This window comes from Nothobranchius furzeri, chromosome 12 (assembly GCF_043380555.1).
Source record: "Nothobranchius furzeri strain GRZ-AD chromosome 12, NfurGRZ-RIMD1, whole genome shotgun sequence".
Taxonomy (NCBI): Eukaryota; Metazoa; Chordata; class Actinopteri; order Cyprinodontiformes; family Nothobranchiidae; genus Nothobranchius; species Nothobranchius furzeri.
In genome coordinates, this window is record NC_091752.1 from 122,965 (window position 1) to 150,182 (window position 27,218).

At 47.4% G+C, this 27,218-nt stretch overlaps 1 protein-coding gene across 1 annotated transcript in view; it reads right to left on the reverse strand.

Moving 5' to 3' along the window:
• Positions 1-27,218, reverse strand: part of LOC129162273 (oocyte zinc finger protein XlCOF6-like) — a 71,989-nt gene that overhangs the window by 4,468 nt on the left and 40,303 nt on the right. The window lies entirely within an intron of this gene.

Consider the following 27,218-nt stretch of genomic DNA (forward strand, 5'->3'; position numbering starts at 1 on the left):
GTCGTGAGCTACCGGTAGCTCTTGAAAGTCAATGGCCTGGAAGCAGCCAGTGAGCCGCCCAGCCTGACTTATACTTAACAAGGGACGGATTTTTAATTTGATGGCAAGCCTTTCCCGGTTCTCGTAATATCTAATGTAAAATCAGCATTTTGAGGAAGTAAAATAAAATCTGATTCGTCTTCGTCTTCGTCTTCCTCCGCTTATCCGGGTCCGGGTCGCGGGGGCAGCATCCCAATTAGGGAGCTCCAGGCCGTCCTCTCCCCGGCCTTGTCCACCAGCTCCTCCGGCAGGACCCCAAGGCGTTCCCGGACCAGATTGGAGATGTAACCTCTCCAACGTGTCCTGGGTCGACCTGGGGGCCTTCTGCCGGCAGGACATGCCCGAAACACCTCCCCGGGGAGGCGTCCAGGAGGCATCCTGACCAGATGCCCAAACCACCTCAACTGGCTCCTTTCGATCCGGAGGAGCAGCGGTTCTACTCCGAGTCCCTCCCGAATGTCCGAGCTCCTCACCCTATCTCTAAGGCTGAGCCCGGCCACCCTACGGAGGAAACTCATTTCGGCCGCTTGTATCCGCGATCTCGTTCTTTCGGTCATTACCCAAAGCTCATGACCATAGGTGAGGATTGGGACATAGATCGACCGGTAAATCGAGAGCCTGGCTTTCTGGCTCAGCTCCCTCTTCCCCACGACAGATCGGCTCAGCGTCCGCATGACTGCAGACGCCGAACCAATCCGCCTGTCGATCTCCCGATCCCTCCTACCCTCACTCGTGAACAAGACCCCGAGATACTTAAACTCCTCCACTTGAGGTAGGACCTCTCCCCCGACCCGGAGGTGGCAAGCCACCCTTTTCCGGTCGAGAACCATGGTCTCAGATTTGGAGGTGCTGATCCTCATCCCAGCCGCTTCACATTCGGCCGCGAACCTACCCAGCAAGAGCTGAAGGTCAGAGCTGGATGAAGCTAGGAGGACCACATCATCCGCAAAAAGCAGAGACGAGATTCTCCTGCCACCAAACTCGACACATAAAATCTGATTATTGCACAAATCTTTCAGCAAATGTGTTCTTCCGGAAATATGTGGAATGGATTAATTGTTCAGGTTGCAGCGCGGATCCCCGTTTCTGATATCAGCGGCTGCAGGTGCATCTAAAGACGAGGTGACATCGGTCATACAGGCCTGGTTTCAGAAAAACATCCTCAACAAAATATTGTGGGCGATTGTAAAGTCCTATCTGCGTAAATATGTTGTTAAAGCAAATTAAATGCCCTTCTCTTATTAACACGATTAACAGGCTTCCAAAGTCTGGACATCTCCTGTGATTTGGGGCAGCAGTAGCTCAGGTGGTAGAGCGGGTTGCCTCATGATCGGAGGGTCATGGGTTCGATTACAGCTCCCACCAGGGGTATCCTGCTGTTGTGTCCTTGGGCAAGACACTTCACCCAACTTGCCTGTGTTAGTGGTGATCAGAGGGGCCGACGGCACCAAATGGCAGCCTCACCTCTGTCAGACCTCCCCAGGGCGGCTGTGGCTACAAGTAGCTTATCGTCACTAGCAGTGTGTGAATGTGAGAGTGTGTGAAAGCGTCTTTGGGGGTCTTGAAAAGCGCTATATAATTTCAATGCATTATTATTATTATTATTATTATTATTATTATTATTATTTAGTTTCAAAAAATTTCCCTCAACAGTTTCAGCTGATTGTCCCGTTTAGGAATAAAACAAGATTTTTAAATCTCTCTCTCTGCTCTGTGTTGCTCATCCGTCAGACCCGCTGATCCAGAGGCAGAGAAAAAGGTTAAACCTCTGATAGATAAAAACTGATTTGCACCTCACCTTGTTAATAATTTGTCTGGTGTTGTTATTTCAAACAGAGTTCATCAACGCTTAATTACATTTAAATAAGGTGCAGTAAACCTGACCTCGCCTGAGTACTTTTTACTATGATTAGAAGCCAGACCAATGTGTGATTCTCTTGGTTGACTGTCTGTGAAGAATTTGTGTGTGTGTGCTTATCTCTAACTTTGTGTGTGTGTTCCCAAATAAAGTCTCTCTGCAGCCTTGCTTGTGTGGTGAGAGGAAACTGGCTTTTGACTGGTGTGTATTATTCTCTCACCCTTTGCAAAGTATTTTGTTGTTGTTTGTTGTGAGTTTTTTACAATTTATCAAATTATCAATCTAATCCCTCTGTGTGTTTTGAACTTTCTTTGAGGTAACACGAAATCAATAAAAATTACCTAACATTTTGGTGCCGAAACCCGGGAGAGCAGAGCCTTCAGTGGGAGTTCACCTTCGGAGAGCCGCACGGCGCCAATCCCTCATCAAAGCCCGGGGAGCTAGATTGCTCCATCGGCCGGCTGTTTATCTCCACAGGCGGACTTCCACCTATAGCTCTTGCTCACTGGACTCAGGGCGAATCTGCCACGCAGAGGGAAAGTGAGTACCTAATTAATTGCACCATTTTTCTATCAGCTGGTTGACAGTGTGTTTTACGCTTGTGGTGTGTCTGCCATCCTCGCACGAAAGACGTTTCGTGCCCCGGCCGAGGGCTGCACGGAGAGCTGCTGGACCATAGCCTAGGCTCTGTTTGCCTCTGTTCTGAGCGAGGAAAACTGAAGAAAGGTTGGAATTAGTCTGTGTCGACGTAACACAGGCAACCCACGACGTATAGTGGGCCGTAATTTGGTTGGATCTGCATACCATTTCTGTAATCACACTAACGCTCAGCTTCTAAACAGACTTCCTCCTTTCCTTCCCAAACATCCAACTCCTCCTTCCCTTCCCAAACACTTTCCTGCAAAACAGTTCTGTGCAGACATTGTTTAAATATTTTGTGGTGCAACAAAGGTACCCAAAAGTTAATCATAGTTATAATTGGCTAAATGAACCCAAACCATTCTAAATTCACCCCTTGTCAATCTGTGGTCTGTGTATTTGTGGTTTTGTGGGCTGTGTCCCATTTCGGATTGTGCAGGCTTGCCTGATTTTTGTGGTTCTGTGGTGTTGTTATCGTTCGTTGCTGGTATATGAAATATTGGTGTCGGCTGCCCCATTGCGGACATCGTATTTCTGTGTAGTATTGTGGTTTTAAATCTGTGCCAAAGTGTTAAAAACCCGGCTGTGAACTTTGTTTCAGCTGCCATTCTATTGTGAGCTTTGTGTGTGAAAAAACCTGCAGGTTCTGTTCTGTTTTGTTCCGTTCTGTTCTGTTCTGTGTACGTATGAGCACGTATGAACTGGGAGGTACTGAAGAAAGGAAATAAGCAAGTGTGAGATTGTTTGACTAAAGTTTGTGTGAGTGTGTGTGTGTGTGTGTGTGTGTGTGTGTGTGTGTGTGTGTAAGTGTGCATGTATCGGGGACTTTGAGGTGTTGAGGATCTGCCCTCATGAGGAAATTACTGTGCAGTGATTTTTTCCAAAGACTGTGCTAAAAATTGCTCTGAAAAATCATATTCCATCATCAGCGCCAGAGACATTTCATTTCCCATGATGCTCTGGGAAACTTTGCTCTTTGTGTCCAGCCAGTTGGAGAAACACTCGTGCGGAGAAACAACGGAGAAATCATCTGACCTGCAACGCGAAAGAACAAAGGGACGCCTTTGGGTTCGCTCACGCAAGAGTTTGATTTTATTTTATCTCCTCTCCTCCTCTCTTTATCTTTCCCGTTTCTTATAGTTCACAAGATAAGCAGTCGACCGCGTGATTTGCTTCAAATTATCAGACGGTTTTTCTCTTTTCCGTAACCAAACCAGCACGTCGGGTCATTGTGTTAAATCATAAACTACTTATTGATCATTGTTGATATCTCTAGTCATCAGCTGTGGCCAAGCTGTTTAACCTAAAGGATATGAATTTATGATTAATCTTTGGTGAAGCTTCACGATGGTTTGGAACTTTTGAAGTGTTAAAGTTCAGTTTTACTGTGATCTTAAGCCACTAAGTGCTAATCCCTTCGTCTGCATCTGAGAAAGAAAAGTCACAGCTCACACAGCTCAAGGACACTCCCGACCCCCCCCCCCCCCCCACGCACCTGCTGGGAAAACAAAGATTCATACACCCTCCATTTCACACACACACACACACACACACACACACACACACACACACACACACACACACACACACACACACAAAATCATCTGACCTGCAACGCGAAAGAACAAAGGGACGCCTTTGGGTTCGCTCACGCAAGAGTTTGATTTTATTTTATCTCCTCTCCTCCTCTCTTTATCTTTCCCGTTTCTTATAGTTCACAAGATAAGCAGTCGACCGCGTGATTTGCTTCAAATTATCAGACGGTTTTTCTCTTTTCCGTAACCAAACCACGCACGTCGGGTCATTGTGTTAAATCATAAACTACTTATTGATCATCGTTGATATCTCTAGTCATCAGCTGTGGCCAAGCTGTTTAACCTAAAGGATATCAATTTATGATTAATCTTTGGTGAAGCTTCACGATAGTTTGGAACTTTTGAAGTGTTAAAGTTAAGTCTTACTGTGATCTTAAGCCACTAACCCCCAAATTCCACTACATCTGCTCCGCTCCGACACGAACGCCGGAGCAAAATCGGTCCCGTTGTAGTCAATCAGAGCTATTCCACTACTGCGGCCGTGCTCCGGCAGCTCCGGCGTCCGGCAAAATAGAATCGATCCTATTTTTGCCGGACGCCGGAGCACCTCCGCAGTAAATGGACAGAAATCACAACGGCCCAACAGGAAAAGGAGCAAGCACAACTTCCGTTTTTCACAATAAATCGATAAACAAAAGGCGTTTTTTGTTTCATATGCACAGGTTTAACAACTTTTAACAACTATCAATGGCGGCTGAACTTTAAATGCACAAAAGTAAGCCATAAATACAGTTTCCGCTATCAAAGTAGTCACACTTTGTTGATCCAAACACTGCTGATCTCTACACAAATGATGGGCAGATTAAACAGCTCATGCCGATGCTTCTCCCACACAACGGGCGTTTGTATCTGACTTCCGCGTTTATTGCTCGGACTGTATCGCAAGATCTTGAAAATCCCGCGCATGCTTGTATGCCCACCTCAGGTCTCCGCACCGGAGCGGAGCCGTTGTAGAGCGCGTACCAGTAAAAATTGAGTTCGGAAGCGAGCGGCTGCGGAAGGCGGGGGCGGACCGCAGCGGAGCGGAGCGGAGGTAGTGGAATTTGGGGGTAAGTGCTAATCCCTTCGTCTGCATCTGAGAAAGAAAAGTCACAGCTCACACAGCTCAAGGACACTTCTCCCCCCCCCCAAGCACCTGCTGGGAAAACAAAGATTCATTCATACACCCTCCATTTCACACACACACACACACACACACACACACACACACACACACACACACACACACACACACACAAAATCATCTGACCTGCAACGCGAAAGAACAAAGGGACGCCTTTGGGTTCGCTCACGCAAGAGTTTGATTTTATTTTATCTCCTCTCCTCCTCTCTTTATCTTTCCCGTTTCTTATAGTTCACAAGATAAGCAGTCGACCGGGTGATTTGCTTCAAATTATCAGACGGTTTTTCTCTTTTCCGTAACCAAACCACGCACGTCGGGTCATTGTGTTATATCATAAACTACTTATTGATCATCGTTGATATCTCTAGTCATCAGCTGTGGCCAAGCTGTTTAACCTAAAGGATATCAATTTATGATTAATCTTTGGTGAAGCTTCACGATAGTTTGGAACTTTTGAAGTGTTAAAGTTAAGTCTTACTGTGATCTTAAGCCACTAACCCCCAAATTCCACTACCTCCGCTCCGACACGAACGCCGGAGCAAAATCGGTCCCGTTGTAGTCAATCAGAGCTATTCCACTACTGCGGCCGTGCTCCGGCAGTTCCGGCGTCCGGCAAAATAGAATCGATCATATTTTTGCCGGACGCCGGAGCACCTCCGCAGTAAATGGACAGAAATCACAACGGCCCAACAGGAAAAGGAGCAAGCACAACTTCCGTTTTTCACAATAAATCGATAAACAAAAGGCGTTTTTTGTTTCATATGCACAGGTTTAACAACTTTTAACAACTATCAATGGCGGCTGAACTTTAAATGCACAAAAGTAAGCCATAAATACAGTTTCCGCTATCAAAGTAGTCACACTTTGTTGATCCAAACACTGCTGATCTCTACACAAATGATGGGCAGATTAAACAGTTCATGCCGATGCTTCTCCCACACAACGGGCGTTTGTATCTGATTTCCGCGTTTATTGCTCGGACTGTATCGCAAGATTTTGAAAATCCCGCGCATGCTTGTTTGCCCACCTCAGGTCTCCGCACCGGAGCGGAGCCGTTGTAGAGCGCGTACCAGTAAAAATTGAGTTCGGAAGCGAGCGGCTGCGGAAGGCGGGGGCGGACCGCAGCGGAGCGGAGCGGAGGTAGTGGAATTTGGGGGTAAGTGCTAATCCCTTCGTCTGCATCTGAGAAAGAAAAGTCACAGCTCACACAGCTCAAGGACACTCCCCCCCGGCACACCTGCTGGGAAAATAAAGATTCATTCATACACCCTCCATTTCACACACACACACACACACACACTCACACACTCATATGTGTTTTTAGAGTTTGTGGGGACTCACCACTGAAACAAATCCATCACTTGGGGACATCCTCCATTACACACACACACATCTTCAATTATATCAAATTGTTTTGCATTATTAATCTCCTTGTTTAATTAAATGTTATAAAATTCAGATTTTGTCTCAAGAGACTTGCTTGTGTTGGTGTGAAAATCTCTGCTCCTCTGATTCCATGAATCTCAGATAGACTGATAAGAGTTTCTTCAATTTTTCCCCGGTTAAAAAGGGGATGGTGCCCCGTAGATACCTAATTGTATCTTAATTAATTAATACATCGGTAAATATTCCCATATCTACAGAATTGATTGAAGAATCCAAAAGTAAGTAAAAGCTTACTAATTATTCGTTACCTAATAACCCCAACATAAATGGTGCCCCCGGTGGTGAGGCTAGGATACACAGAGATCTTTATCTGACACAAACAAGCAAATCTTTTAGAACAAAGAGCTTGGATTTAAAATAATCAGTTGAACAGACTGTTTGATTGCGTTCTGATTTCACTGAGCAGTGTTTTGGCTCCCTCTCCTGGCCACAGGTCAGGATAGGAGACATTTGTTTGAAATCAAAGGCTGCATCAAACATCTCACCAGTAATTCAGTTTCCTTAAAGGTGCAACTTGCAATTAATTCTGGCTAACCTTTTAGGTAAAAATTCAGTTCCTCATTAAAGGTGCAGTATGTAAGTAATTCTGTCTAACCCTTTTAGGCTAAAATTAACTGCTAATTTAGCGACTTCAACTCACAGTGGCTATTATAACTAACTGAAACCTTCATTCAAAGACTGATAACACAGTTTGCTAATATTCTGAAGGAATAACTAGCACATTTAACACTGCAAAAGTTGTAAGATGTTGCTACGGCAACGTAACTTTTGCTAAAATACTGAAAGGAATAGTATTTTAGGCGTCAGTCACGGCATTCCGTGCGAATTAAAACGCTAAAACCTGTGCGCACAAAGGTTAATTTAGTGTTGTCTGCTACAAAGCTAGCAGTTACTGCCCGAAAGGTGCAGCTTTGAGCTATCTGCAGAAGCTCTACTAGGCTATTTTTGGTTCGGTTGTTAAAATGGAGGGTCAGAGTAGTGAACTGATCAACTCCCAGCAACCAGGGGGCGCTGTGGTGCCCGACTATGAACCTGGCCTACTTTCTGGACGAATATTGTCCAAACTGGTCGCGGTTGCTCGAGAACCCGACTACCCTTCTAGGGATTTCACTGAACAACAGCGTAGCAACGAGCTAGAAGCTGTGATGTATCAAATAGAGAAACCGGATGGTAAAGTTCCAATCCAGGTTCCCTTGGCTAAGTTAGCCTTGATCCTCTATCAGAGAGGACTTCAACGTGATCGGGAGATCATAAAGCTCCAGAGTATGCTAGCTGAAAAGCAGCAAAATGGAAGGCAGAAGGATGACGATGGGGAGGAGATCCCGCCCCCCTCTGCTGATGAGAACAGACAGTGGGAAGGGGGGAAACAACACGACTCTGAGGTTGAGCCAGAGCCCTGTCTCACACCGGTACGGAAGCAAACCGGCAAAGCCAACCTGGGTCCACCCAGGACGACCGGCAAAGAGCAATTGGTTTCCTCCACCCGAGGAAGCGAGGGACCGCCGTCCCGCCATAAAGGTAGGCCACCTCTTTCCAAGTTACCAGGTAGCCTGCCTCCTGATACATCCCCGTACGATAATCAACAGTATGTGGTGTGGGACACTCTGGACGGAGGCACGCCCCAGGGGAGAGATGAAGCTTATCCGTCCCAACCTTCGGCCCCGTTGCCTACACACTCTATAGCACACTCAGGACCACCTAGGGGCCGAGGGCAGTTCGTGCTCGAACCCCAGGTTGGACCACCACCCTCACCTTCACGGCCTTCTCAATCAGTGAGAAGTCGACCAGCTGAGCGGCACCTCTATTTAGACCGCTCCCCCAGTCCACGAAGGGTGCAAGGTGCCGACTGGGGTTATGCACAAGCCCAACCTGCACCTCAACCATCTACCCATCCTAGCTACTCCGGTATTCAGCATGCCAGTGACCAGCTGCACGACAAAGCATCCTACGCCAGTCCGTACCCGGACAGAGTGTATTACGCAGAAGCCCCAGTTGAAAGACGCAGGCTGCACCACGCAGACGTGCCCTGGGAGGAGGACCATCCAAGGCACCCACGTGACGTGCCAGCAGCCCGCCACAGCATGCCAGACCCCGATTTGGGCCCCAGGAGTCAACATTGGCAGCCCAGAACACACCAAAGATATCCAGCGCACTCTGAGACAGACCGTGGATCAGAGTCAGAGGATGACACGCCGTACCGTGAGTCAGGACTCCGTGTACGTCAAATTGAATAGCTAGCTAAAGACATAGAACGCTTTGATCCTAACACCGGTGAATCCAACGTCGACAATTATCTCAGGGAGATAGAACGTTGTCTGCTTGATCTTCCATCACCCTCTTCAAGGGAAAAGCTCAAGCTAATTTGGAAAACCACACCTAGAACGGTGCGTGGTTTCATGGAAACTCTACCACCTGACGTTCGAGATCGGTACTCCTCGCTCTGCCGAGCGTTGAGAGATGAATACGCCATGTATGCGGACTCTGCGTCAGCTACAATGGGGGCCTTCTCCATCAAACACGGGAGGAGCGAACCCCCCAGAGAGTATTATCGCCGACTCAAAAGTGCTTATTTCCAAGGTCAAAACGCCCCTGGGCTCGAGGAAGACCCTGCCTTAAGATCCCTGTTAATTCACAACCTGCACGAGTGTGTTCGCTCCGAAGTCCCAATGTATTGTAGAATGAAAAAACTGACAACTCAGGAGATTAGGAGGTACGCCCAACAGGCCTGGGAAGCAGGCTGGAAGCCCCAAAAGCCTGACGCACATCACCGCGTCATGCAACTAGCTCCTGACGCCGAGCCGCGTTTGGAGCTCGAAGGCACAGAAGCTCCACCCACTAAGCCAAAATCTGCTAAACTTAGACCCGCTAAACCGCAAAAGCAGTCCCAATCTCCTCAACAGGGGAAGGGGGGTGCTGGTTGGCAACCACCTAGGTCTGGACAATCAGACAAGTGGTCTAACCAAATCCAACGGCAAGCAGGTCGGAACAAAGGAAAGTTTAAGGAGCGCCGCCCACAGGCAAGTCCCGAACGCGAGTCCGCAGATGAGTCCCTGACCAAAGCCGACCTCCAGGAAATGTATTAGCAGTTCCTAGCGAAACAGAAGGAACAGCTGAGATCTGCAGATGAGACCCCTGCACCAAAGTCTTCTTCTAATAAGCCAGACTCAGAACCACCGTCCGCATGACTAGGCGTGGCTCAAACCCCCAGAGTGGCCAGGACCTACCTGATCAGCTGGGGGAACACTACTGGTAGATCACAGGAGACTCCTGAAATCTACCCCCCAGAGAAACCTGACACTAAATTTCTGAAGTTCCTTGGTGACTTAACAAACCATGATCATGCTCGCCGTTTGTACTGTAGCACCAACGTAGGTGGATGCATACAGGTTGATGCTCTGCTGGATACCGGCTCAGAAATCATCCTGATGTGCTCCACACTGTTCCATCGCGTGTCCGACACCATGCGGTCGCTCGGGAAACCAGTCCACGTTGAACATTGTGACCTGAAAAATCACCAGCTACATCCAGACCCGGGAGTGTATCACTGACCGGGCGTGGCTGAACATCACCTTCCAAGACATGACTCTGGTTCACCCGTTTTATGTCTGCCAGCTAGACACTGAACCACTTCTCATTGGTCAAGACCTGCTTGAACATCTAGCTCCCCTCATCGACTGCCAGAAGGGTCAACTTTGGGCCCAGGTGGACACACCTAAGCCCTGGAACCCGGATAGCAGCCGACCATCCTCCATTCTTGAAGTCAGCCTAAGTGAGCCGCAAAACCCTTGTTCCAAGGTCATGCCCCTCCCTACGGCTCCCACAGACGATGTCCGCCTGCAAAGGCACAACACCGCTCCTGGAACCCCTTTCCGCACACATTCATCTTTTCTCTGCTCGCTGAAGAACGTCAGCCTGCAGCCATATGCACCACACATAGTTGGTGGTCTCACCATCAACTGCACCCACATCTCAGATGCTCGCCTTGCTCTTTGGTCAGAAAAGTCAGCCATCAGCCAGCAGACGTTTGAACACCTGCGCCAGAAGGACCCCCTGCTGGTCAGTGTGACACGTAGCCACCGGTTCAGAAGGCCCTGAACACTTGCTATCCGGACAGACCATTCCACAGGCCTGCCGAGCAGTGGTTGAGGCCAGCACGGTTCTGCCCCCACAGGTCAAAGGAGTGCCTGTTTGTCTGACTCTGATGAAGCATCAGAAGCTGCCAGGCACCCAAGCCTTCTTCCAGCCATCACTGCATTTCTTGGAACTGAACTTAGCCATCTGTGGAACGCCACTCTTGGAGCTGAACAATCGTTCTGCCTACTTGCTGGTTGAATATCCGACCCAGAGTCCTATCCCCCTGCCGGCAGAAAAACCCTTGGGCATGCTGAAAGATAGCACATTCCATGACTTCGAACTTTCAGTCCCCATGATCGGACAACTTCCGTTGTTCTTGAACGACAGAAAGGTTGGTGCAGACACATTCAGTACTTTCCCCTCACAAATGATTACCATCAAGCGGCATGAAGCCCTTCCTGAGGAACCCATTTGCAGTGCAACCTTAGATACTGACAGCGGTCAGTGTCTAACAGTTTTTGCAATAAATACTCAGCCATCTGAGTCACCGGTTGAAAGCCCGAACCACCAGAGACCCTCCTCCTCTGAACCTTATGACGGCTTCGAGGCCGAAGTCAGCCAGCAGCTTGACAAAGCGGATGCGCTGGAGTCAGAGGAGCAGAGAGCAGAGCTCAGAAGCCTGTTCTGTGAGTTTCAGTCCATCTTATCCAGGGACTCCCTGGACTGTGGACTCACAAACCTGCACACGGTTCACATTCCAACGAACCCGAATGCCCCTCCTACTTTTGTACGCCAGTACAAGATTCCCCTCGCTGCTTATGAGTCGATCCAGGAGATCCTCAATCAGCTGAAGGAGAAAAACATCATCAGAGAGTGTAACTCCACTTACAACTCTCCCATCTGGCCGGTTCTGAAACCGACTGGGAAGTGGCGTCTCACCATAGACTATCGTGCACTGAACAAACAAGTACCTCTCTCCAGGTGGCCTATGATCCATTTAGATCAAGAGCTAGCCAGAGTCAGAGATGCTCGTTTCTTCTCTACGGTTGACGTAGCCAACGGCTTCTGGACCATGAAGGTTGAGCCGGCGGACCTGTATAAACTGGCTTTCTCCTTTGGAAATCGCCAATATACTTGGAACCGCTGCCCCTTTGGCTACTCTAACTCACCTGCCGAGTTCAACATCTTCCTCCACAAAGCCATGTCAGATGCTGCTTCCAGAGGAAACCTCATATATGTCGATGACATCTTGATGAGGAGTCGAACCTTCGAGGAACACCTGGCCGAGCTCCTTCATGTGCTGCAACAGCTCGCTGACGCTGGAGCTAAATTGGCAATTCTCAAAGGACAGTGGTGTAGAACCAAAGTGGAGTATGTTGGACTGCTGGTGGGCCCTAATGGAGTCGAGCCCCAAGCGGGACGCATTAGGGCCATTCAAGACATCAAAGCCCCAGCTAATCTGACTGAACTCAGGAGCTTCCTCGGAGTCTGCAACTACTCCAGGCAGTTCATTGAGGAGTACGCTGAAATAGCGAGGCCCCTAACTGAGCTGCTTCGGAACGACACACCTTTCTTGTGGGACAGACCCCAAGAACTCTCCTTCCAGTTCCTAAAGCAGAAGTTGGCGTCCGCACCCTGTGTGGCTTACCCAGACAAGGATAAAGACTTCTACATAGAGCCTTCTTTCTCCTCTCATTGCCTGAGCGCTGCTTTGAAGCAGAAACACGATCAGGACATGAGAGTTGTGGCATACGCCAGCAAGCCTCTGAGCAAGGTGGAACTCCAGTTCTCAGACTGCGAGAGAGCTCTCCTCTCTACAGTCTGGGCCGTCAAACACTTTCGTAGTTACATCGGTGGACAGAAAGTGATCATTGAAACGTGTCATCAGCCCGTCACCTTCCTAAACAGCCAGCAACTGCGCGAAGGAAGAGTGTCGAACAGCCGCATTGCGACGTGGATGATGGTGCTCCAAAGATACAACATTGAGGTCAAGTATGGTCAGAACACCAAGCTAGGGCTAGGACAAGGGCTAGCAGGCTGCCAGCACTGTGACTCTGACTCCGTCATGGGCCCCCTGGACACACCTGCCGCAGTCTACCCAACCGCATCCAATCATCGCTACTTTGATGAGAATGTTTGCCAAGGGCTTCCGAAAGTTTACACTGACGGATGCGCCTATCTTCACGAAGGCCAGCTCCGTGCTGGGGTTGGAGTCGTTTGGGTGGACTGTGACACTAAGCAACCAAATCACTACCGGTTGGGCCAAAAGTCTAGTCAGTACGCCGAAATCGCTGCAGTATTGATAACCCTCCAGCAGGCGGCAGCCTTGGACATCACTCAAATCTTCCTTTGCTCAGATTAAAACTACGCTAGACACAGCTTCATTTCTCACTTCCCCATGTGGAAGGAGAACCACATGAAAAACGCCAGGAACAGAGACGTGAAACACTCAGAGTTATTCCTAGCGTGTGATCTGCTCACCACCAAGAAAGGCATAATGGTTTACTGGAAAAAGGTCAAAGGTCATTCCAGGACCCTAGGTCCGGAGAAAGATGGTAATGACGAAGCTGACTGCCTTGCTAAGCTCGGTGCTGACCAGAGAACCTGCTGGGAATTCAAAGATGAGTGGCTTCCACCCAAGGCCGTTCACGAGGTCTGCGAGATTACTCGTCGCCATGCTAAACAGGCAGACGAACCTCAGAACGTTGGGGTACCCGTGTTTCTAGGCAGAAAACCACAGGACGCGGACCTAGTCACCATGCAGGAACAAGATCCTGACCTGAAGCTCATCCGCGAGCTTCTCCAAAAGGGCCCGATGCCTGAACAACCGTCACCACCTACTGGCGCAAGCCGAGATTTGGTAAACCTGCATCGTCAGCTCGCGCACCTGAAACTACAAAATGATTTGTTAGTTTACAGGCGTGACGACCACAGCCCGCCGTGCTGGGTTGTTCCACTCGACCACAGAGGAGTAATGCTTGCCTACGCCCACAACGCTCCGGCCGGAGGTCACCGCGGAGCAAAAGCTACCCTCGCGACACTGACAGAAGTAGCATATTGGCCGTCGATGTCCGAGGACGTACACAGCTATGTCCAAGGCTGCCTCATCTGTGCCCAGTTTCAACCCTGCCAGCCACTCGCTAGAGCACCACTGCAACGCAGGGGAATAACCTTCCCTTGGTCCCACCTGCAGATCGATTGGGTTGGACCAGTTCCCAAATCGGCAAGAGGAAACAAATATATGCTAACTGTAACTTGCAGTTTCACAAAGTGGGTGGAGTGCCTTCCAGCGCCAGACGACACAGCCGTCACAACCGCTGTACTGCTGATTAACCACGTTTTCAGTCGATGGGGACTTCCACTCTGCATTGACTCTGATCGAGGAACTCATTTCACATCCAGTGTAATGACGTCCCTGTTTGAATTTCTGGGAGTGGAAGTTAAGTTCCACCTCCCCTATCACCCACAGTCATCCGGACAGGTTGAACGGATGAACCGCATGGTCGTCTCCATGCTCAAGAAGTACGTCTGCTCCACCGGGAAGGACTGGGACGTTAAGCTCTCTCTGGTCCTGATGGCCATACGGTCCACTCCCCAGAGATCCACGGGGGTTACACCCTTTGAGATGATGACCGGCAGACTGATGACTCTACCACTGCACCTCCTGTATCAACCAGAGGATGTCAGTGTTGCCACTGCCTATACCGCTCATCAGTATGTGGCAGACTTGAAAACACACCTCAGACAGGGGTGGACCTTTAAAGCGCCCGAGCGCCAATGGCGCTGAGTTTTCTCGTCGGGCGGTAAATACTTGATGACTTACCGCCCGGGTGGCGCCCAAGCCTTATTTGTCATTTACACACCGGCTTTCACCTACATCATGGCCCCGCCCTGTAGGAAGCTGCCGTTTTCGTTTCATGCGCGTGAACCTGCGCGCCTCTGGCCACCTACTGCACTTGTACGATTCGTACACGTACTGCACGATTCTACTTATAGTCACGTGAACTATAAGTTCACTATTAAAGACGAAGTGGAACCACGCTAGAAACACACACGCACGCAGGAAGATCGCGCCACCACAGGGATGGGATTTCTTGATGAAATCTCCGGCAAAACGCTTTAAAACTGGTGAGGAGAAGCGAGACAGTTCGAAACGGTATGAAGCAGAGAAGCGTGTGCGTAGGTGGAATGATTCTTGGAGGTTTAAAGAAGACGGGAGGCGCAGAGAGTGGCCGTTTGAGTTGAGCAGCGGCTCGCCTGGAAAACAGACGAGAGCAGACGGAAGCAGCAGGGGGAGTGGCTGAAAGCCGGCGTTTAACGCCGGGGACACACCAGCCGCGGAAGCGCCCGAAGCGCTGAGAAGCGAATCGCTCACGAAAATAGCTTTTCTTTTAACTACTTGGTGTCCTCCATTTCCTCTCTGCCTTTTCATCTACGTGTGAGAGAGAGAGAGAGAGAGAGAGAGAGAGAGAGAGAGAGAGAGAGAGAGAGAGAGAGAGAGAGAGAGAGAGAGAGAGAGAGAGAGAGAGAGAGAGAGAGAGAGAGAGAGAGAGAGAGAGAGAGAGAGAGAGAGAACCTATGGTGTGAACCAGTTGTTTCTGCCCTGCATGTGTAGCTCGGGGGTGACGGTGGCTGAAGATATCGCGTTAGCATTCACACTTGTTCAATTTTAATTCTGGTGCCTGTTAGCAGCTGAAACACATCCTCACGTGCTTGTGGATATCATATATTCTATATGAAGACATGACTGTAATAATAAGTAAAGGTTAGCAGCTGAAGGTTCAGTGTGCTCATAGGAAACGTGACAAAAGAACACAAAACACGTTTCTCTTTATGGCCTATATAGTTGTCATCATCAACGTAACGTGATTTACATAAAACATGTGAACAACTATCATTTCATGTTCTACCACCGGATGTTTGGATCAATATATGAACCAATCAGATCTTAGATCAGGTGAGAGCCAGGCGTTTCCCGTCATCCCCTAGGTTTTGCAGCCGAGGGAGAGCAACTGCAGCACCTTGCTCCAAAATCTGCGGTTGGTTTAGAAGTTAATGTCCACCCCTGTCAGAGCTACGTTTGCCCACGCTCAGAAGAAACTGGAGACCAACGTAGAAGGCGCTAATGTCTACTACGACCAAAAGTCAACCTGCCGCGAATACGAGGTGGGTGACAAAGTATTCTACTTCCGGTTTGCCCAACCAGCAGGCAGAGCTAAGAAGTTCCTGTCCTGCTGGTCAGGACCATTTGAGATCGTGGCAGAACTCTCTCCACTTGCATACAGGTTACGCATCACCAAAGCAAGACAGGAGCCTGTCAACAAATGGGTGCATGCAAACCAAATCAAACCCTACGTCAAACCATCCCCGCGGGTACAGAGACCAGACTCCCCGCAGGTGGTAGACGTAGTCTCCACGTAGTTCTATGCATGGAAATGGAAAGGGGGGGAAGTGCACGTTTAACCCACTAACATGTACTAACCGACAAAGAACCAGCCCCCCCCCCCCCCCCCCCCCCCCCCCCCCCGCCGTTCTTTTCTATAACCACGAGTCTCTCCATTACAGGATGGAGTTCCTCTGGATCTTCTGCATCCTCGTTGGATCAACGGCAGCAACTCCATCAGCCATCATTCAACCGGGACCACCAACCGGGATGGTCCTCCAAGACAACCCCGGATTGTTGATCACACACTGCCGCATTCACACGCAACGTATCGTTGTCCGTTTGGACCCGTGGGACGTCTATCACAAACACATGATACCGGCCCCACCTCCTCACAAGTCCATTATTGGTACTGTTTAACATGCCAAGCGCACCACCGCTTACACGTTGGCACAACTTCAAAAATTCATAGTCACCGAAGACGACTTCAGCGAAAATAACCGCCCAAAAAGGTTTCTAGGTGGACTCATTGCTGCGGTGTCCGCGGTGGGTTCCCTCTTTTCAGTTGGACTTTCGGCGGCTAACACAATTAGTCTTAAGACTGTCCAACGACACATTGCCGAACTCCAGGACGAGATGCCAGAGATCCAGGGGAACCTCCTCCTCCTAGACCGCAAACAGGAAGTACTCACTAAAACCTTACAGGGTACTCTTGTAACTGTCAACCTACATTCTGCTCTGATTAATGAATCTCTACGTGCAATCAAGACTTTGTCTGACACCATACATCAGGATATTGTGTACACACGAGTGGTGAGAGATTTGATGAAGGACCTGCTCAGGGAAATAGGTTCTACTCTGGACAGCCTGATTGAAGGTCGCATTCCAGCGTACTTGGTACCAATGGATCTGCTCAAAGATGTTTTGACAGCTGCTACTCCCTCCACTGTACACACTTCACAAATCCACCTAGCGTACAGCCTAGGCAGTGCAATTCCCATTCACGTTGATGCAGAAAAGTTAGAACTCGGTTTCCTGTTAAATGTTCCCATAATTGAGACACCTCACATCTATAGGCTTAAGTCCATGCTAAACGTTGGTTTTTGGAAAGACGGTAAGCATTTCCACCTTAAAACTCCGAGCTTCCTTGCTTACCAAGATGCTGATAGTAAACTCTATCTAACTCCTAACTTAGATCTATGCACGAAAACCAAGGATATTCACTGGGTGTGTCTTGGTAACCCATTTGTCTGAGACGTTGCCAATTATCAGTGCGGCCTCAGGAGCGATGCGCCCCTGAAGAATTGCCAAGCTACGGTCACGCTAAAAGATGTTGATATGGATACCAGAGTGGAACGTGCAGGTGACAGATGGCTTATCAGCACCCCAGCAGACTCGGCCCTTGTAACTTATGACCAGCATAACGTTGCCACTGAGTTACAACTGCCGAACCAAACTTTTTTCCTCTCAGTTCCGCCAGGTGCAATCGCACACTTGGGCAACCTGGCACTCCATCATCTCAACCTCGAACAGCATGATTCAGAGATTGAGATCATGGACGCTTTCCAGGGTTATAACTTTACCATCGATTTAGAAATTGACCAACAACTACTGATTGAAGGAACCAAACTTGCTAAGTTCACACAAACCCCGCATGAACTTACTCTGACGCCCATGAATAGATACCCAAGACGCTACATAGACACAGATTATACCACCTTAATCTGTACATTGGTCGCCCTGGGGCTGGGATGGCTCGTCACGGCCGTGATAGCTTATTCCGCCTACAGGTGTGTTAAGAAACTCCAAGATAAGATGCACCTGCTCACCTACGGTGTGCCTCGTGACCGCGTTTGGGGAAACTCCAAGCGTGAATGTACCACACCGGTCTAAAGGGGGTGAGCAACATTTTCTTTGTTATTCTGTAACCCTAAGAGTAGTTTAACTTTAGTTACCTCACATTTTTATCTGAGTGTTGCACTATGTCACATTCTTTATAAGCTACACACTGAAAGTATTACTTAAGAATTTATTTTATGAGACCTCAAGGTTGCTATGAATTTTCTTGGATGTTATGATATGTTGTTTTTTTGGGGTTTTCTGTATTTTTGTTTCTTACTTGGTCACATTTTAGCTAGTGGTTATGTGCCGGCCCAGCTCAGTCTGTCAATGACTCTGTCTGCCACCCAGCACATTGTAGTACCTCTTAGTTATGGTCCTTGTTTTAGCCCAAAGACTGTCCTGAACCACCCTTTGGACCAAAAAGGGGGAATCTTGGGACCACATAGGTCAATGCACGTTTGCGAACTATGGACCTCATACATCACCGCGTGCTCCATGAACTGAATTGTATGGCCGGCGGTGAGATGCCCCTTTATCCCTGACGGATGCCCTCTTGTCCCCTCGAGAAGTCAACCGCCCACCGACCTTCCTCCTTCTACTACTACCTCTCGCATGGATGACATCATTGCGTACCACCTGCGTGGGTGGCTTCTTCTTGTTATGCGCGTGGGGACTATCCCGTTTCCTATCCTCTTTTGTTTTGTGCCTGACCAGGATCCAAGACAAAGACAAAGACCAAAGACAAAGGCATCCAAGGAGACCAACGTCCTAAGGGACAAGCCCATCTGTGCTTCCAACGATCGAACTTTGGGCGTGATCCCCAAAACCAAAAGGGGGAATGTTGAGGGTCTGCCCTCATGAGAAAATTACTGTGCAGTGATTTTCTCCAAAGACTGTGCTAAAAATTGCTCTGAAAGAGCATATTCCATCATCAGCGCCAGAGACACTTCATTTCCCATGATGCTCTGCACACGAAGCAATGTGATGACGTCACCGCCAAGGCGGAGCAGGGGTCTGTACATGGACAGTTTCCCAGCCAGCTGGAGGTTATAAATTTCAGCCAAAAATGAAACTTAGCGTTCTTTTGTACAAGTTTAACTGGCGTGAAGGACACGATCGCTGACTACGGCCCGAATAACGTGTGCACGAGGCCTGGGGGCTGAAGAGTGCGAACACCGAGCCGCTGGAAAAGCAACTCCGAAACCATCAGAACCTGGCTGGAAACGAGCGGAGCTCCATCAAGCTCACGGAGACGCTGTAAGTTATAAACTCAGCATGAAGCGAAACTTTGCTCTTTGTGTCCAGCCAGTTGGAGAAACACTCGTGCGGAGAAACAACGGAGAAATCATCTGACCTGCAACGCGAAAGAACAAAGGGACGCCTTTGGGTTCGCTCACGCAAGAGTTTGATTTTATTTTATCTCCTCTCCTCCTCTCTTTATCTTTCCCGTTTCTTATAGTTCACAAGATAAGCAGTCGACCGCGTGATTTGCTTCAAATTATCAGACGGTTTTTCTCTTTTCCGTAACCAAACCACGCACGTCGGGTCATTGTGTTAAATCATAAACTACTTACTGATCATCGTTGATATCTCTAGTGATCAGCTGTGGCCAAGCTGTTTAACCTAAAGGATATCAATTTATGATTAATCTTTGGTGAAGCTTCACGATGGTTTGGAACTTTTGAAGTGTTAAAGTTAAGTTTTACTGTGATCTTAAGCCACTAAGTGCTAATCCCTTCGTCTGCATCTGAGAAAGAAAAGTCACAGCTCACACAGCTCAAGGACACTCCCCCCCCCAACCCCCCCCCCCCCACCCCCCCCACCCACGCACCTGCTGGGAAAACAAAGATTCATTCATACACCCTCCATTTCACACACACACACACACACACACACACACACAGACGCACACACACACAGACACAAGCACACACACACACACGCACACACACACACGCACACACACACGCACACACACACACACACACGTGTTTTTAGTGTTTGTGGGGACTCACCACTGAAACAAATCCATCACTACGGGACATCCTCCATTACACACACACATTTTCAATTATATCAAATTGTTTTGCATTGTTAATCTCCTTGTTTAATTAAATGTTATAAAATTCAGATTTTGTCTCAAGAGACTTGCTTTTGTTGGTGTGAAAATCTCTGCTCCTCTGATTCCATGAATCTCAGATAGACTGATAAGAGTTTCTTCAATTTTTCCCCGGTTAAAAAGGGGATGGTGCCCCGTAGATACCTAATTGTATCTTAATTAATTAATACATCGGTAAATATTCCCATATTTACAGAATTGATTGAAGAATCCAAAAGTAAGTAAAAGCTTACTAATTATTCGTTATCTAATAACCCCAAAAGAGATGTGTGGATGAGGTTTTGAGTACGGGTGTGTGTGAAGGTGTGCGTGAACCGGGGACTTTGAGAGTGGTACATCGTGTTTGTGTGTCCCCGGCCAAAAGTTCTGAGTGTGTGTGGAAGACAGGAATGGAGGAGAGTTGATTCGCTTCAGTGGCTACCAAATCTTATCTGAAAAAGTCATGTTAACATACGCCCTCATCTGCAGTTTAATTGTATTTCTGACAATTTTCACATTAGAAATCCTTGGCGTTCTTCCAGCTTGTTTTAATAAACCAGTAAATAAAACAACTTAGATACAATGGGGAATACCGCTTCTAAAGACAAACTGGAGGGAGATATGAAATTTATGTCTCATAAACACCCAGATAGCTTAAAATTAATGGAAAAATGGTGCAAAAAGTACAAAGTCGATGGGAGACTGGAAGTTTAACAATGGCAGGATTTGGTCAACATTTACACACTTAAAAGTTGCGGCAGCCACTGGCAAAAAGAAATTAGCTAAGGAAGAACAGTTGAAGATAGCGACGATATGGCGAGATGAGACAGATAAGAGACAGGAGAATATCCGAAAAAGTAAAGAGAGGAAGACGGGAAAAGAAAGTGAAGCAGGGAAAAATGTATCCGTCCTAAGTAAACTAACTCCTTCAGATCCGCCGGCTGAATGAATGCACTCGTTTAACCCCGGAGAACAGTCAGAGAAGTGGGTCTCAGATATGATGGAGGTGATTCACTCCCACCGCTTAATTGGCCAAGGATTAGATCAGCTGGCTCAAGCGAGCCTTCTCAAATCTCTCGCGACTGGACAACTGGTTGGAGACTTAAAACTCCAGTTTGATGTTTTGGAAACTCCTAACTTAAAGGTATAGCAATCGATGTTTCTGAAGAACCGCCCACTCAACGTTCTTTAAAATGTGCATGCGCACCCCTCTACCAGTCCGTGGAGCGTGCTCGTGCACGCTGTTTCCAAGCAACTGCCGGCTTTGCACCTGTTGACTCTAGTAAATTCTTTTTTTCCCACAATGTCAGATTCTCCACCAGTAAGTTATATTCCATGTAGCATTACGAGCATCTTCATAGCTAACTATAGCATTACAAAAAAAGCTATCAATTGGCGTATAAGTTATAATGCTTTGCTGATTGGTTTAGAGCTTTCTTGAGGAAAGTCTTGTTGGTTCCGATACGGACTACAAGCCCGTGCCCAGTCCATCCCGACCAAGATTCAGGATGAGGGGTGCACCTAGACCGAGTGAGACAATCCAGGGCCGGAAGAGCCACAGCTTCAACAACCCGCGGCAGCCGAGAGCAGGAAGGAGGCGGCCGTGTCAGAGGTCGATGGCGAGTTCGAGGTCAAGCTAGAACCCGTGGGTGTCTTCTCGCTGACTTTACACTGGATGACTTAGAAAGGGTCCAACAACTCCGGCAACAGTTGGTGGCAGTGGAAGAGGTATGCGTGCACATCTAACTACTAACTTATCATAATTTTGCGCAAAAAACGCCAAAAGCAAAGCCTTTATTTTACATTTGCACCATTACGAGTCCAATTATTTCATCTGTATCATTATCCGTATTTCGAATGTGGGAAATATGTTATGTGGATTTATTCTGACTTATTCATTACATACTCTGCTCCATCCAACATTATGAGTTACATTGTGCTACAGCGAATACACAGAAAAATGTTGTGAATGTACTTCATTTTATTCCAAACATTTTGCACTCAAGGCCCTTATGCCTGTAACAAGAAGTATTTGAAAGTTTTATGAGTCCATTAGCCAAGCACAACAATTTAAAAGTGTGATTTTGAATTCACAGGCTATGATAAAGAGACTGATGCTAGAAGAGTGCCAACAGCTTCTACAAAGATGTCTCACACGGGAACCTAGTCTCATCTTTGACCTAATGAGTCTCACCCCTGATCACCCTCAACCTGGGCCTTGTCCTCCACAGTCACCCAGCTGGTGTGTCTGTCTACAGTGCAGAAATATGGCAACACCGCTGGAACAAAAATGCTGTCAACAACAACCACAGAACTGTACATCACTGTTGCCACACATGGACCTATACATCTTGAATGAAGGTGCATTGAGACTGGCCAGACGAATCTGGAATGACCTTAGAGCGGAGGCTGACATCCGGGACCCAGGAGAAAGCCATAGGCAGTTCCGCTATGCTGCACACAGGAACTTTATTGTCTGGCAGTATGGCCTTCTGGGACCTGGTGTTAGAATTGTTATACCTTCATGTTGTGTGTGGAAAATTAGACATAGTTTCCCAGATCCAAATGTATGTAGGCTTTCTTCCATCAAGAGTGAAAAACATTTGTAGATGCCTAATAAATCTTTTTGTAATTAACCTCAAAAAAAGAGACCTCAAGAGCTTTACTTGCACACTCATAACCTGATTAATTACACGGTTGTATTCTGACACTTCAATACGTAACATTTCCAGGTTTTAATTTAAAAAAAGTCTTCCAGGGTTTGATAGGTGTTCAAACACAACTTTATTTACATTTATAAATACATAAACAATTTACCTCAGCAAAAATGTATTTAAAAAATTTATGCAGAAATATAAACAAATGATTATGATTTTTTTTATTAGCTCATACGTATAAAATCAATGTTTTATGAAAGGCATACATCACCAGAAAATGTTTGATATGGCACATTATGTACAGCTGAAATAGAAGCACACATTTGGTTCCCTTAGTTGTAAACAGGGTCCGAAATTAACACTCTCCACTCGCCAAATGCGAGTAAATTGCTCCATTTGGCGAGTAAATTGTTGAGCTCTACCTGCCACCTGGTGAGTAAATATTTGCACCAAATTAGTTATGTTTATCAGTCATCTTCCATGGATTTCTGACACTCCTCCCACCTGCATGCAACGTACACAAACATACGCGAAACGTGAGCGCCGCATCCAACGTCATTTCCACCTATCCCATTCATTCAGGTTATCAAGTTAGCAGTTAGCTTCGTGTTAAAACTAGCGGTGAAATGTGGCGGTTTTTAACTGGAGTCAGCCAGCCTTCTAAAAGAAAACTTGTCGAACTGGAAGAAAAACCACCAGGACCAGTGGCAACCGGAAGATTTTGTGAAAAGTGGCGAACTGGAGGTGGCGGAGTCGTGAGACAGGCTATATTATGATGGCCACGTAGCGTTGCTGCCTTTCACAGACAACTGTCCCTCGGCATTCTTCAAACATCCAAAAAATGCCCGTACTTCCGACTTTGTCTTCTTTGAGGGATAATAAATGTCCCGAGTGCCGTCTCCTCTGGCCATTATTTCAGCTTTAGCTTAAAGAAAGTTTTGGTCATAAAAAAACAAAGTGCGCATGTGCCGCCGGCAACTTCCAGATGATACGGTGGCTGGTAAGGGTCACCACGCCTACACCGCAGCCACGGTAATCCACCGAGATAATATTTTTTTTTAAACAAGACGGTTATTATTATTGTCTACTTTTTTTTTACCGGGGTTTACTGCTACACCGGTTACCGTGACAACCCTAGCCCTGACACACTTTCAGATATTCTCATGGTGCAGCTGTGTTCTCCAGAGATCAAGGACTAGGACCCAAATGAGGCTGTAATGCTTTGGCACAAAGACGGTGTCAGAAGCAGGAGGCCAGACTTCATGGACAGAGAAAACAAGGAGTCTGACTAGATTTCAATGAAAGAGTTCATAAAAACATCTCTAAAAATAAATAAATAGTAAAAATGACAAAAGAGTTGTTTTCCTTATTAATTGATGTTTTAATTATTTTGTCACTCTGTTTGGAATCAACATAATATAGAATAACATGCTTTAGGTAGATCTAAATCATTTAGAATTTTGGCCGGTAAAAAATATGCTTGGCCGGTAGATTTTCATCATCTACCGGCCAACTTGGCCGGTGAGTAAAAAATTTAATTTTGGACCCTGGTTGTAAACATCAAGTTGTCTCTCCTCGTCACCCACAGCATTTTGTCACACCCTGTCCTGTCTCCCCATTCTGTTCAGTCATGTGTCCCTGTTAATTGCTCCCACCTGCCTCTCATTTTCCAATCACCCAAGCTCCCAGCCCTCATGTATTTAAACTAGGGATGAGCGAGTACACCACTATCTGTATCTGTTCAACCATCTAAATTATCTGTATCTGTACTCGGAGTGGGCGTGGCCTAACCCGGAAGTGGGTGTAGTTTAACCGGAAGTGGGTGTGGTTTACATCAATACGTTATTTTAAGTCTGATCAGAAGTTGCCATGTGTATTGTTTATTTGAAAACTATTTACAGAGCAGCCTCAGGGTTGAGATTAAATGTTTTTGATCACAATAGTAAAGGAACTATTACTGAACAAGTTTTTAAATAAAATCAGGCATTAATATTTAAGTGCATGAATTAAGAGAGAGAGAGAAGAAAAGATCTTTTCTATAGTGCCTCTCAAAATAAAAATCACGGGGCGCTTCACAAAAACAAAACATGTAAAATAGAAAAAAATTAGAAAATGTTTAAAATATATTTAAAATGAGCAAAAAATAGACAATTGTGATTAAAAATGTAAAGAAAGAGAGAGAGTGAATAGGAAAGAGGGAGTGGATCCTCCTCAGGAAGAGGAGAGAGGGGAAAAAGAACCCCGACTGGGGCGGAAGCAGTGACTGAGGCAGCACGAGCCGTTTTCAACTCTGTCTTGTCAAATGCACCACGTACGTTACGAAAAAAATAACTTTAAATAACTTTAAAGTAACTTTAAAAAAGAAGCAAACTGAAGAAAACATAGGGAGTACTGAAGAAACGTGAACAGTGAAGCAAGCACAGAGAGATCCGTTAATGTCTGTGTGTGTGCGTGGATGAACCGGACACGGACTGAGCTCCCGGCTGCAGTTTTGTGTGTAGGGAGGGGCGGGCACGCTATTTTACTGGCCAATCACCGAGCGTGAAGACAGTCAGTTACCCAATGAGGATTTTCCTTCAGCACGATTACAGATATTTACCAGTTTTACTCGTTCCATGCTCGTACTCATCAAAAATGCTTTATCCGAGCCACAAGTAATGTTTAAAATCTTCCTTGCATACACTTCTGATCCTCCACCCCGCCATCACCATCAGCAGCTGGAGGCCGCTGCTCCTCCCTCCTGCCGTCAGCTGCTGGGCACGGCTGCTCCTCCACCCCGCCATCACCTGCTTGAGCCTGCTACTCCTCCTCCCTGCCATCAGCTGCTGGGCACGGCTGCTCCTTCACATTACCATCACCTGCTGGGCACGGCTGCTCCTCCACCCCGCCATCAGCTGCTGGGCATGGCTGCTCCTCCACCCCTCCATCAGCTGCTGAAGACAGCTGCTCCTCCACACCGCCATCAGCTGCCTGTGGCACACCGCTGACGACCAGCCCAGGCCCAGGTCTCACCTCTCCCTGCCCGCCCTGGATCCACCTCCACCCACCCAGGCTTAAGCTTCCACCTGCCCGCTGTACATCCAGCCGGCCTCTGCCCGGTCCCCTCTCTCACCTGCATCACACTCAGGCTCATCAGGCTCCCCCATCCCCGCAGCCTTCTCCCACCCACACTCAACAGCTTCACACCTAGGGTCAGGCTCCCCCATGCCCGCAGCCTTCTCCCACCCACATAGCCTCTCCAACGTCATCCACAGCACACATACAGCTTGAATCTTTTTACATAGGTTCTTTGCACCGTGCCTTATATCCAGGCTGTGTTTATCAGCTTCTCTGTAATACACACACACACACGCGCGCAAACACACACAAATAAATACACAGCTAACACATGGTAATTGGTATGCCTTTTTCTATGCAACATTCTTACGCACATGCACAACTCAGTTTGTTTGCAGGGAACTTATGGGCTCGACACACGGGAGGCGACATCGCCTCTCCTCCATTCATTTTCAATGAGACATGTGCGACAAAGCGATAATCGCAGGTCTCCCTCCTACTAAGTGAAACGCGAAAAACGTGCGTGTGAAAATTTGCGCTCGTGCACGTGTCGTGCACGGACGACCCAGCGACGCGATCCCAGAAAGTTGAAACATTTTCAACTTTTCATCCCTGTCGCTCGGACGAAGACCAATCAACGGAGGTTTCATTCACTGACCAATGAGCGGACAGGATGCTCCGTACACCTCAGAGGAGAAGTTGATTATTATGTTTTATAGTAAAATCAGAAGTAAGATTTCACATAACTCTAGCAGCACCTTGTGAAACATCATATCTACCACTTTATTAACTCTGAACCGCTTAAATAACCTTAATTCCCTCCAACCTGACACAGCCAAACAAAACAACGGAAGTTTCGATTTCGCCATGGAACAGAACGCGTAGACGGCTTCGCCGCTGGCCGCTGCCGCGGGTCGCCTCCCGTGTGTCAAGTAATAAAAGTGACAGCGACAAATTTCGCTGATCACGGTCATTTGTCGCCTCCCGTGTGTCGAGCTCATTACCGATCCGACAGTGAATCCTGAATTGTTGATACATCTGGAGGCTTTGATCATGACCACTGAGTGTGAGTCAGCGGTGTGGAGGTGATGTTACCATAGCTGTAACAAATGTAGAATTTTAAACATATTAGTTCTTTGTTTATACAAAATCCAAGCGTAACAAATATTTCATATGGATGTCCACAGATATTCTTTAAAGTATGTGTCACAGAGAGGAAATGTTGTTCTGTTATGTTTTATATTGCATGTTTTTTACTTGATGTGGTGTTTTTAGGTTGATTTTTAACTGTTCGGGTGTTTTAAAAGATTGCTGCAACGTGCAGCCCATTCTGTGTTAATCATCCCTAATTGCCCACACCTGAGAGCGGGGTGTGGACTGGCAGAGAATAAACAGTGGCAGAGCAGA